The sequence below is a fragment of the Euprymna scolopes genome, chromosome 5, assembly GCF_053919585.1.
Source record: "Euprymna scolopes isolate OS-2025 chromosome 5, ASM5391958v1, whole genome shotgun sequence".
NCBI classification, from domain to species: Eukaryota; Metazoa; Mollusca; class Cephalopoda; order Sepiida; family Sepiolidae; genus Euprymna; species Euprymna scolopes.
Window position 1 is genome coordinate 171,412,651 of NC_136486.1, and position 12,882 is coordinate 171,425,532.

General features: G+C 32.9%; 1 protein-coding gene across 1 annotated transcript in view; it reads right to left on the minus strand.

Moving 5' to 3' along the window:
* Nucleotides 1-12,882, minus strand: part of LOC145277039 (uncharacterized) — a 655,864-nt gene that overhangs the window by 440,003 nt on the left and 202,979 nt on the right. The window contains exon 2 of the mRNA XM_080128672.1: nucleotides 6,177-6,239. The gene's annotated coding sequence lies outside the window, so the exon portion shown is untranslated. The remainder of the gene's footprint in view (nucleotides 1-6,176; nucleotides 6,240-12,882) is intronic.

A 12,882-nucleotide genomic window follows, 5' to 3' on the forward strand; every position in this document is an offset into this window, starting at 1 on the left:
GGATGCCGCTTGAGAATTTCATTGCCTCATCATTTTCTAATTTCCTTAACTAAACGTATTCGGGAATTAGCATTATGTTAATCTTCGACAAGGCCTGTAAACGTTACCCGCTGCATGACTGAGTGACATTTTGTTTCAGAGTCAAGAAGCCGTGTCTCTCTTCGTTTGAGTCGCGAAAAATTCTTGTGTATTGAAGCAAAAAAAAATCATAACATTTGATATTCATCACAATAACCGTGTTTGAATAAAATAACATTTATATGTGGAGACAATTGCTTGGCTTGTGTATCACTTTGATTAAATAGTTTCCAATCGAGCGAAATAATAATCATTTATTGCACAACTTAAAAAATATTTTCGGTTTATTTGACATTAATGCGCATATATATATATATATATATATATATATATATATATATATATATATATATATATATATATATCCAGGCCTTTGTCAAAACACAGGGCCTCACCAAGATGAGAGCCATCCATCACAATGCCAGATGGGGATCAGAGCGTTGATGATGTAAGGATAGGAGTTTGGTTTTGGATGTATTAAAGGTAACCAGCCACATCTTCCCACACTGAACCACGCGCTCGAGATCAGAGGAGAGAGAATCAGAGAGAACTTTGTCATTTACAGCCGTAGATGGTCGTGTCATCAGCATAGACGTCAACGAATGATTTAAGTATGTGTTTAGGGCGGTCATTGATGTAGATCAGGAATAGAGTTGGGCCCAGGATTGACCCCTGAGGGACTCCAGCATTTATATTGCAGGTCTCCGATTTTTGTCCATCTACCCCTACTCTTATGTGTCTATCGGAGAGAAATGATTTAATGATTGGGAAAACATTTCCAATCATACCGTAGCTGGAAATCTTGTGAAGTAGACCCTTATGCCATACCTTGTCGAAGGCCTTTGATATGTAAAGAGCAATTGCCACAGAAAGGAAGCCTTTGTCAAGAGATTCACTAATCCTGTGGGATATAACCGTCAGTACATCTGCGGTAGATCTTGCAGAGCGGAAACCATATTGTGTGCCACTAAGAAGGTTGTCCCTGCTGAGGTGGTTGACTATTTCTCTATTTAATATGGATTCCAGCAACTTATTGGTCTGTATTGATATGCAGAAGTACAAGTTTAGGGTAAACAGGCATCTTGTTAACTAAATCTCTAGATAGTATTCCTGCAAATCTTGTCCACAAACGTAACAGCTTACGACCAAATTACATTGAGTTTTTTTTTTTGGAGGAGGGCGGTTGAATACACAATTTATTGTTCTGAAACTATATATATATATATATATATATATATATATATATATAGAGAGAGAGAGAGAGAGAGAGAGAGAGAGAGACCCCGTTTACTATGCAAACATTATTGGGTACATGTGTGCAGAAATTTTTCATTAGAATCCCAATTCATCGATAATACCTCATCAGACCAAAAAAAGAATCGATATCGATAACATTTACGAAGTTTTCGTTTGATTATTAAAAGATAAAATCCATAATTCTGCATGAAATCCTCTTCATCATCAGGAAATTCACAAATAATTTACTTTTTGACAGTCTGGATTTTTTACTCTTTATTCTCCTCAACACACAATGACACAACACTTAACACTAGTCAAGAGAATAGGTTCAATTCTCCTACACGACAATGCCCGGCCGCACGTTGCTAAACCGACCCTGCAGAAGTTGATCACATTGGGCTAGGGACTCTGCCTAATTCGCCATAGTCTGCAGATTATCACCTACCGACTACCACTTTTTAAACGATCTCGACAACATTCTGCGCAAGAAATACTTCAAAAACCACGAGCGATACCCAAAACGCCTTCAGCAACTTCATCGCCACTAGAACGCAAGAGTTTTTTGTCCCTAGCATAAATACACGAGTTTTGCGTTGCGAAACGTGTGTGATACTTGTGGTGGTAATTTGGATCAATAAATGGTTTCTAGACTTGATATATGTTCATCTGAATTTAAAAATTAGAAACCGCAAAACTTCCTTGTCCACCTGATATATAATACTAACATTTTAATTTCTGCATCTCATCATTTTCATCATCATAATATATTACTTATAATTAATTTATGACAGTCTTTTGTATACTGTGTATTCAACCCCGCCCCCTCCCCCCAAAAAAACTCAATGTAATTTGGTCGTAAGCTGTTTCCTTTGTGGACAAGATGTGCAGGAATACTATCTAGAGATTTAGTTAACAAGATGCCTGTTTACCCTAAACTTGTACTTCTGCATATCAATACATTCGGGGATGCAAATGCCCGGGAGGGAATTCCAAAATTCAAGGGAAGAAACTATTTGAGAAAAAGGCCTTACGTCACCTAGGGATCTCTACATTAAAAGAGTGTGATTTTACTGTTTGTCGGGTTATCAGGGTACTAGATACGATCCAGGGGTACTAGTGCTTTGAGTTTGCCCGATCACTTTCTATTAAAATACAGTGAAACCACATATGATTTGACAATAATCGATGAACTTAATATTTGCATCATATTATTAATTACAGTAATATGTTTATTCAGTTGGGGGGATTGAAAGTTATACACGGTATTCACATGTTAACTACTGCTGTTGATGAATTTATTGTTCTGAAAACAGAGTAGTCCATTATACATTCTCATTAACATTTACTATATACTAGTGATGGGACGATTCCAAAATTTCCCGATTCCGATTTCGATTCTTTTAAAATTTATACATATTTAATTAGAGATTTGTTTTGTTTTGTTTTTGTTTTGTTTATTTCGTAAATTTTCAAATTATTTCATAAGACCCTAGGTAATGTCCGCGTATATTTTTCTCAATTGAATTCTCTGTAATTGATTAAAAATTATAAGACAACAAAACATTTCTTTTGATTTTAAAACAAAGCTATATTGAATCAGTTCGTATTTACTGTATAACATGCTACTTACATTAATAGGTGGAAATATTCGAAGATTGGTGGGCAAAATAAGAAAACGATGTAAGAACAACATATTTAACAACGCTACCTCTCATTGTTACGAACGAATTTCTAAATAATAATGTTACTATTTAGAAAAACATTTGTAACGAGAAATTGCGTGAGCTTTCCGTGCCTTCTCTCTGTGAATGAACTAAAATTTTATTTTAATTATAAAAATTTGGTAGGTTATTAAATTGATTTACTTTGCTATAAAAAATAAAACAACAAAAACAAAACAAAATTTAATGATGATGATGATGATGATGATGATGATGATGACGACGACCCTGACGACAACAGCAACGACAACGACGATTTTGTAGATTAACACGGCAGCTAAATCCCTATTCCAAAATGAAATATAACTTTTTACGTGTTTACCCATTTTTTTTAAATTGAAGGAAAGAAAAGCGATCATGATACTTGTACACTTTACGTCCCTCATTAGAAAATTAAAATTTCCAAAAAAAAATTATATTCTACGTACCCGTTGTGGAATGAAGGTCTCCTAAAAAATTCACTTAATTTCATCAAGTAGGTGTGTTTTTACGGCTTGTTTTCAATCTCGGAAACATGGAATTTCTCTGATAAATCGCTTAATTGCTATCAAAGAGAAGTACTCCATTATATTTCGACCAAAATCAATGATAATGACATAGTTTAGAGTGACTGTTTCGAATGCCTCGAATGAATGCTTTTAGCGATGAAAACAAAACTACTTGATGAAATTAAGTGACATTTTTTTATGAGAACTTCATTCTATAACGGGTACGTAGAATATAATTTTTTTTTTAATTTTCGTTTTTTAATGGGGGACGTAAACTGCACAAGTGCCGCGATCATTTTAGAATTTAGAGTGTGAGACCAGTTTCAAATATAAATTAAACGTAAAATGATCATTGTTTCTGGCCACCCTAATTCTTTATGAGTGTTAACTAAATTGTTTCTCACTAAATTATGTTCGATTTGCGACGTTGTAAAACCATGTGTAATCGCTTAAAACGTAAATACCCTACCTCCAATAAGCGCACATAATTTAAAATTGGTAACCCACTACAATGTTTTGGAAAAAAAGGTTATTTTACGTTAAATTCATTTGTGAAATTGACACTCTATTTTAAATTCCTAATCGTTTTATATTTGTTTATTTTTTTATAATCATGAGTGTTTATAGGTAATGTTTATATTTCATTTTTAAATAGTTTTCATCGCAATTATAACTTTTTGTTGCGAAAAGAAAAGTTCGATTCTTCATTTTATAAACGATACACCCCTTTCCTACTACTAAGCCTAAGTCCGTGATAATACAAAAAATAAGGAGTTGGATTCCCTATATTAAAAACCGACCTTGTGTCTAACACTACCTTCGGATAGGGGATGACAAGTAAATAGAATCACATGTAAACTAACTCACACACCCCAGACAAAATGAGATTCTACATTTCTAGGCGATTATGTGAACATATTAAAAAAATAAAAAATGAGAAACTAATTTAAAATGTAGAGAGTGGGATCAGTTTAAAGTAAAATCGTCTTCATTTTCAGGCCATTATACATTATTATGATTGTTCATAAAATTCTTTTATAACTTACCCGAAGTTAGACTGGTAAGTTCATAAAACCCGCATATTATCACTTAAAACGTCACCTCTCACATACACAAACCCGCAGAACTTACATATTATAGCAATCTTTGGTTAACTGTCCTTAAACGTTAGAATTACTTGGATATGGAGGCTCATTTTCTGTTAAATTTACATGTAAAACAGGCAGTAACAATTATTAAATTAATTTTTTTTTTTTTGCTTCTAGTCTGGTGGCTATTTTTTCAGAATAAGAAAGGAAGAAAAGGGGACAAAATAAATAAATTCTCAGCGAATAAATGTTACCAAAAATAAGCGAAGCTACATTTTCAATTACCTGGATAATTTTTCTTTTCTTTTTTGCACTTTAACTTATTTTAAAGGATTTTAAAACTTATTTTAAAGTGTTTTTTTAATTTGAAATTTGATTTAATGTGAGATCCAGAAAAAAAGGCCGAAATACGACTTTTAACTCACGATAATGACTCAAAAATTAAAAATTAAACAGTATACTAGTAGAACCCCACCCAATAAATCTTACCAAAGGCAAGAGAAGTTGCACTTCTACCTAACAAAGGAATATAGTTGACTTTTACAAAAAAAAAAAAAACAATTCGAACTTTTGCATCACATTAAAATAAATATTAAACAAAAATAAAGTAAAAATAAGCTGGTAATTAATTTTCAACTCATGAAACACATTTTGCATATCTTTAAAATAGTTATTTAAAAATACACTTACATTTTATGTCGCCAAATTGTCGAAGCCAAATGTTAATTACCCCCCCCCCAAATATTTCAGTTAGTGGTCTAGGTTTTTATTGCCTTATATAGAGGAGTAAGGTTGGTGGACTCTACACAGCATTGTCGCCGCCGTAGGAATCCCCAAGTATAAACATAAATGATATCGGAAGAATCAAAGAAAATCACACGGAAGCATGGCATTTCACGAGTTCATTTAAAATTTAAATCAAGGCCAATTCTGTTCACACCTTTCGCCATTCCTTGTCATATTTGCCAATACCGAGTAAGGGAGCGAGCAAAAACCTAACCGGACAAAATCAACACTATTATATTCTACTTTTGATTTAATTAGCAATAATGTTTGATATTATTTTTCTTGACAAAATATTTCTTAAAATTTCAACAATTTTTTCAATAACTTGAAAATAAACTGCATTCTTCTAATAGTTATCTAGCGAATTTTCGTAAAGTTTAAAGTTTTATTTTGTTTATTTTACGCAGATAAAATAAATTTAGACATTCTTTTAATGTTATCATGGTCTATAGAGATTAGTTTTACTAATAGTTTAACAGGAATAAATATTTATCAACGGTATCAGCTATGAAAAATTAACATAATAAAATATTAAAAGAATCGGTTTTGCAATCGGAAATTAGGCACAAATTTTTCCGATTCCGATATCAATTCCGATACCCCGAAAACTACCGATTTTTCTGACTCCCGATTCCGATTAATCGGTACAACACTAATATGTACCAGGAAAAAATTAATCTTTTTTAAAATAATGCTTTTCGTGGAATAGGACTATGAATTAATAAGCGTAAATTTTACTGATATGCGTAGCTAATAAATGATATAAATTAACTTACCGATTCGGTTACGTGTGAAGATAAAACCAGGTTAGACGTCCAAGAAAATCCCCTGTAATTGTTCTAAAATACGAATAAAAATAATAAAAATTATAGTTAATGTTCGTTCATATTAAAAAATCTTTATTAAAAAAATATGATTTCTATGGTCGATTATAAAACAATATAAATTTTACAAACATATACCTACACAAACTGATTAAAAGCACAAAAATAGAACATGAGAGCTGAAGAACGTACCCGCATGCAATATACTTGACTTCACTAATTTAAATAGTATGGGGATTTTGTAATTTCTCTCATTTTCAATCCTTCATATATATATATATACTACTTCATTTACTCACATAAATTTAATATACGAAAGTATAGATTTCTGCGTAAACTTCAAGTATTTACTTCAAAAGTGCTCAATACGTAGGTAGAGCTAGTTAGTAATTTATAAATATAATGTAATTTATATATATATATATATATATATATATATATATATATATATATATATATATATATATATACTTCAGAATAATGTACTGTGATAAATCTACCGGTATGCAAATCCAGTGAGTACCGGACATACGATAATATAAATGACTGTAATATTTTATAAAGACAATCCCAGCTAAAAGAAAATTGCTCAATATACGGGATAGAGCAAATAAATCATTATTTAGTAATTTTAATGTTATGATGTAGAATGGTTAAATTTCAACTCTAGATCATTTATTATATGCAAAACAAATAATCTATTTCAGTAAGTATATTTCCTTAACCTATATGCTTTCGATGTTTACCCATCTCCTTAGTGGAAAAATATTAGCAAATATTATAAATGGTTTATACCTACTTTGCTCAATGATATAAACATAGAAAATCATAATTACATTTTTTAAAGTTTTTAAATCATAGAGAAAGACAATTTAAAAGTTTTTAAAGCATAGAGAAAGAGGTGAATTATATATTAGTCACAATGAAAAGATAGTGACTTTATATCTATGGTAAATCCTGAAGCGAGAGTTTTTGGTAGCAACGATCTAAAACGACCCAATACGTATCTTGATCTCTTCAACGGCACAACGTAACAATCCGAAGTAGGTATAATTCCTTGGTTTCGCTCATATATATATATATTTTTAAATATTTCAAAAATTGTTTTTTTTTTAATATATTTCCATTTGTGAATAAAAACACAATTTCTGGAGACAGATACAACAAAAAGCCATAAGTAATGCACATATATATATATATATACATATATAATGTATGTATGTGGGTGTGCATGTATGTGTGTGTGTGCTTCGGTGGATGGGTGACTTGGTATAGTTGTGTAGGTGTGTTTAAAGAGAAAGAGGGTAAGAAAGAAAGGGAGAGAAATAGAGAGAGGAGCATTTTGAAACTTCCTCTGGATGAACAAAATAAAGAAATATAAAACACCAGTGGAGAATATTAACTGCGCCATATCTTTTAAAAATATATAAACAGATATATGACGTTATAAAAACCTCCCTCTATTTAACAACGCAACATTCCTCACTATTTTAAATTTCGAACATCATTTCCGTTTCTGAAATGAAACAGCGTCACACTGTTAACAAGAAGATTTATAAATATTTGTACTGGTGATTTTGTTTTCTTACTTTCTGTAATCCATAAGAATCTCAAAATAAAGACCAAACATTGATGAATACAAAACACTATTTGTTCCTTTTTATATCTCTATTTCATCGGAATACTATTTTCCTTATTCTCGTATACATATATATATATATATATATATATATATATATATATATATATATCTATATATATATATATATATATATATATATATTCATACATCTATATTAGTCATAATTTTTGTTTTTACTATAATAATTAAATACCTACAGACAGTAGTGTTTTATCTTTTGGGGAATATTCAGTGTAGGGTGCCACAATTAACACCAGTCGACAGATTCGAACCCGGCAACACGAGCCATCTCTGGCACGATTAGCAAAGAATGTATCCATTAGGCTACCCTTAACCGCGTGATATAAGGTTGAATTTAGAAATTTTAATTTTAAATGTTTTTTTACGTCAGTCAGACAGTGATCTAATCATTATACGATGAGCTATGCATTAGAGCAAAATTGACGGACTTAATTCAACTGAAAGTGGTCAACGGTAAGAAACGAGTTTCTTAAAGGGGCTGTCATGTATATATATATATATATATATATATATATATATATATATATATATATATATATATATATATAATAGGTTAAGAAATTCCAACGAGAGAAAGAGCTATATTCAAATGAGGGGTGTCACCAACAATGTGCATTTTTTAACATTATTTTATTATTCCGTGTTTTGGTTTTTCATTGAAAATTATGTTTAGATCATTGTAATAATGTTTTGAAATCATTGAAGTAGTTTTTAACGCGTTTCAGACGTTCTGTGAAGCGTCCTCTTCAGAAAGTATTTAAAATGTAAGATATTTAGAATCTACTAAAGATGTGTTTAAAAGTAGAAAACTGTGTAAATGATTCTACTCATTATGTATATATATATACATACATATATATATGTATATTCATATATATATATATATATATATTCTTATATATATGCATATATATACGTGTATATATTCATATATATATGTGTGTATGTGTGTGTGTATGTGTGTGTGCATGCGTGTGTGTGTACACTGTTGATTCATCCGTGCAGATTTGACAGACGACAAATACTTGCTGGAAACGTACTTGGGCGTGAAATATTTGTGATAAGCGCTGTTCAATCCCCAACCAAAATTCCTAACAATTCCAATTTAACTGTAGTTGTAAATAGTAATTTCACATCGAGATAAGCGGACGACATACGGCGCCATGTTTCCCCTAATAATTACACATTTTGTACTGGCCAGTCTAACCGTTTCTTAAGCTCCATTATTTGACTAGAACCGGTGTGTTAACGTTATTATGCGATGCATATAGGAAACATTGGTACATATATTAGAAATAATACTGCCCAACACAGTGGTAACATTATTTACTCGACCCATACACATTTTATGTTAGTTCAGACAAAAGTTTCCAAAGAAACACCACGATAGGAATTTACTATAACATAAAAGGAATTCATCTAAACTGTTAATTAAAAACCTGAAATTTATGTGCCTTGCAGTGTTTTAGATACGGTTTGTATTAGAATTAATTCGATAATATGTATAATCGATAATCGAAATTATACGATGAAAGATGTAATAGACAAGTTTCACCAAAGTTAACACCTTACAAACCTAATATAACAAGTGGATTGGAGAAACTATCACACAAGCTGAAAAACTCGACATATATATATATATATATATATATATATATATATATATATATATATATATATATATATATATCAGAGACGCGGTAGCACTCTCAATATAGGGATGGCCCGTACACGCCTATATACGCCTACAGAACAAAAGTATCCAAATCTATACTAAAATCAACTGATAAGTTTCAAAAAGCACATATTCTAACAGAGAAGCGTCTTACGAATCCAGCGAGTGTCAGAACGTCTGTTAAAATGTCAAAAGAGAGCAACAAAAAAAGGGTACCAAAATGGGCAATTGTTCTTCTTTCTTCTTTCTTCTTTATTCTTCTTCTTTCTTCTTTCTTTTGAGACGATGTATATCGGTGTACGAACGGTCTCTGACAACAGTTCAAGCATCAATCGACTGCTCTTTACACGGAGAAGTGCAGTGACCCATCGCTTTTTAGCTAACTTCATAATTAAATAAGATTACGTGTAATAACAAGTTTTAAACACTATATACCCAATGTAGACAGACCATTTCGAACACGGAACTTCTCTCAAAAGGGACAGCTCCAAATAATACACCGGATTCTCACAGACGTTCCAGTTTGCCTGTGGCCTATATTTCTTGGACGCTGAATATTTTAGGTGAACGTTAAGGTTTTTTTCTTTAAACAGTAACGCACCAGCGTTAATGAAACCACGAAATCTTTATCTCAGTTGATCAAAATTGTTATAAGAGTAACCTATCAGCAAGTACGACGCCAAAAACAATGTTATAAAAACAAATAATTCTTCAGATTTTGGACTGTAAAATATGTACAAAATGTCAATGCTGTGACCAGGATTCGAACCTAGGTTAGCACGGGCACAACGTGGGGTCCTAACCTCTAGACGATCACGGCTAACACTGACGTCTGTCGCTCTTGGCAGAAAGACACATGACTACTGTCAAACTATTGAAAAAAAAGGAGGAAACTTGAAATTCTCACGCATGCGCAAAAATACACTATAGCAACCATTGTTAAATGCAGCTGAATCTCTTCGCTCGTTAAGAAAAGTAGATCAGACCAGTTCTTCTAAGAACATTCCAAACGCCAAAGGAAATAAGTTAAATTAACCGCAAAAGAAACTGCAAGAAAGTCATCTTCTAAGAACTCACTGGAAGCTGACCCAAAAGAATCAAAATCCAAGCCCTAGCCACAAAAATAACTAGATATTGTGGCTACTATACACAATCTACTAATAAAAACAAGTAAGTTTTCTAAAATAAACTACAATAAATTAACCAAGTAACCTCACACTGTCACTGATTAGGACTTCATATAAAGATAACAACTACACTATTGGTGTATATACCGTTCCACACTTTAACTATTGGTGACGGGGCAGTATCTCAATTCTACGAGAGTTGTCTTGCTATAAGATACGTGATATTATATTAAGATACACATAAGTGTTATATGTTTACATTTAATAAAAAATGCCAAAGTCAGCACGTAGTAAAAAAGCTCAGAGAAATATAGACCAGGAAAAAAACAAAGTCAAGGTATTACTTGAGCAAAAAGAATACTATCAGAAAAATGCTGAAATAATAAAAATTTAGTATCATGCAAATCCTGAGGCAAAGAAGGCTACCTCACGTGCTGACTCAAAAGCACGGTATAACAGGGATCCCAAGGGGGAAAACTGCCTCACGTGCTCTTTATAACAAATAACCAGAAAAAAAGAAGGCTGCCTCACGTGCTGACTCAAAAGCACGGTATAACAGGGATTCTGAGGAGAAAAGAGCTGCCTCACGTGCTCTTTATAACAAAGAACCAGAAAAAAGAAGGCTGCCTCACGTGCTCTTTATAACAAAGAACCAGAAAAAAAGAAGCTGCCTCACGTGCTGACTCAAAAGCACGGTATAACAGGGATTCCGAGGGAAAAAAGCTGCCTCACGTGCTCTTTATAACAAAGAACCAGAAAAAGAACGCTGCCTCACGTGCTGACTCAAAAGCACGGTATAACAGGGATTCCGAGGGGGGAAAAAGCTGCCTCACGTGCTCTTTATAACAAAGAACCAGAAAAAAAGAAGGCTGCCTCACGTGCTGACTCAAAAGCACGCTATAACAGGGATCCCAAGGGGAAAAAGCTGCCTCATGCACAAACTATTATAAATATAAATATCAAAAACTGCCAAATCTTTGCCAAAACGCCAAAGGATGAACCAAGAAAAATTTAATAGTGAAGGTATGAACATTTTAGAACTTTATTATACTCTAACTGTTTTATCAGAGAGGCGGTAGCACTCTCTATGTAATATAGAACCGATGGAGGACCAAGAGGCAACTCCTAAGGCCCAAAACCCAAAGACCTAAAACCCAGCAGGAAGCGACCTGCTCCTAATGGAGGCGGCAATGAGCCGCCTCCTCAAAAAGACAATACTATCATGAATGTAAGTTTAAAAATAAGACTGTAAGTAAAAATACTAATTAACCAGAATAAAAAAGCATTGGAAATGCAAAAGGATATAGGGATTGTATGCCAAAAAGTATACAAACGAGATAGCTATGAATGGCTAGGCACATGGAAATAGAATTGCATCCAAAGTATAGCCCTATAGCTTTTTTACAACCGTATGATGGCACGGAATGAAGATTGGAGATAAGCTATAGGGCTATACTTTGGATGCAATTCTATTTCCATGTGCCTAGCCATTCATAGCTATCTTGTTTGTATACTTTTTGGCATACCATCCCTATATCCTTTTGCATTTCCGATGCTTTTTTATTCTTGTATATATATATATATATATATATATATATATCCAGAGAATGTTCTTTGATATGACAGAAACGCATTCGAAATTAATGTTTGTGTTTAAATTAAAATTAAAGTATAATGATAAACTATTTAATTTGTAATTAAAATTGAAGACAATTACACCGCACAAGTTGTAATGCCAGGCATATTAAATCAACATCTGATAGGGCCTGAACTGGCATCTAGGCTTCCCATCGACGAAACGTTGCATCCCTCTGCCTGTTCTACAAGTATTTTTATGGTGAATGCTCTGACGAACTGCAGACACCTGTGCCCCACGACGTAGACACCCTCGACAAACCCGACAGGCAGCTAAATCCCACCCCGCACAGTATAGATCACTATATGTTAAAGATCTTTCTTCTCCAGTAATTCCTTCCCCAGAACCGCTAGACTCTGGAATTCCATTCTAGGTTTCTGTTTCCCTAACTGTACTGACATGCAGAAGTTCAAGTGCAACATGAACCGACATCTTGCTGCCCAAAATCCCAACATAGTGCCCAACTAGCTGCTGCCCCTGATAGTAGCCCCCTACACCAAAGTGGCAATGCGCCTTGTTTGGGGTGAAAATGTAATAAGTAATACAGGTACTCTGAT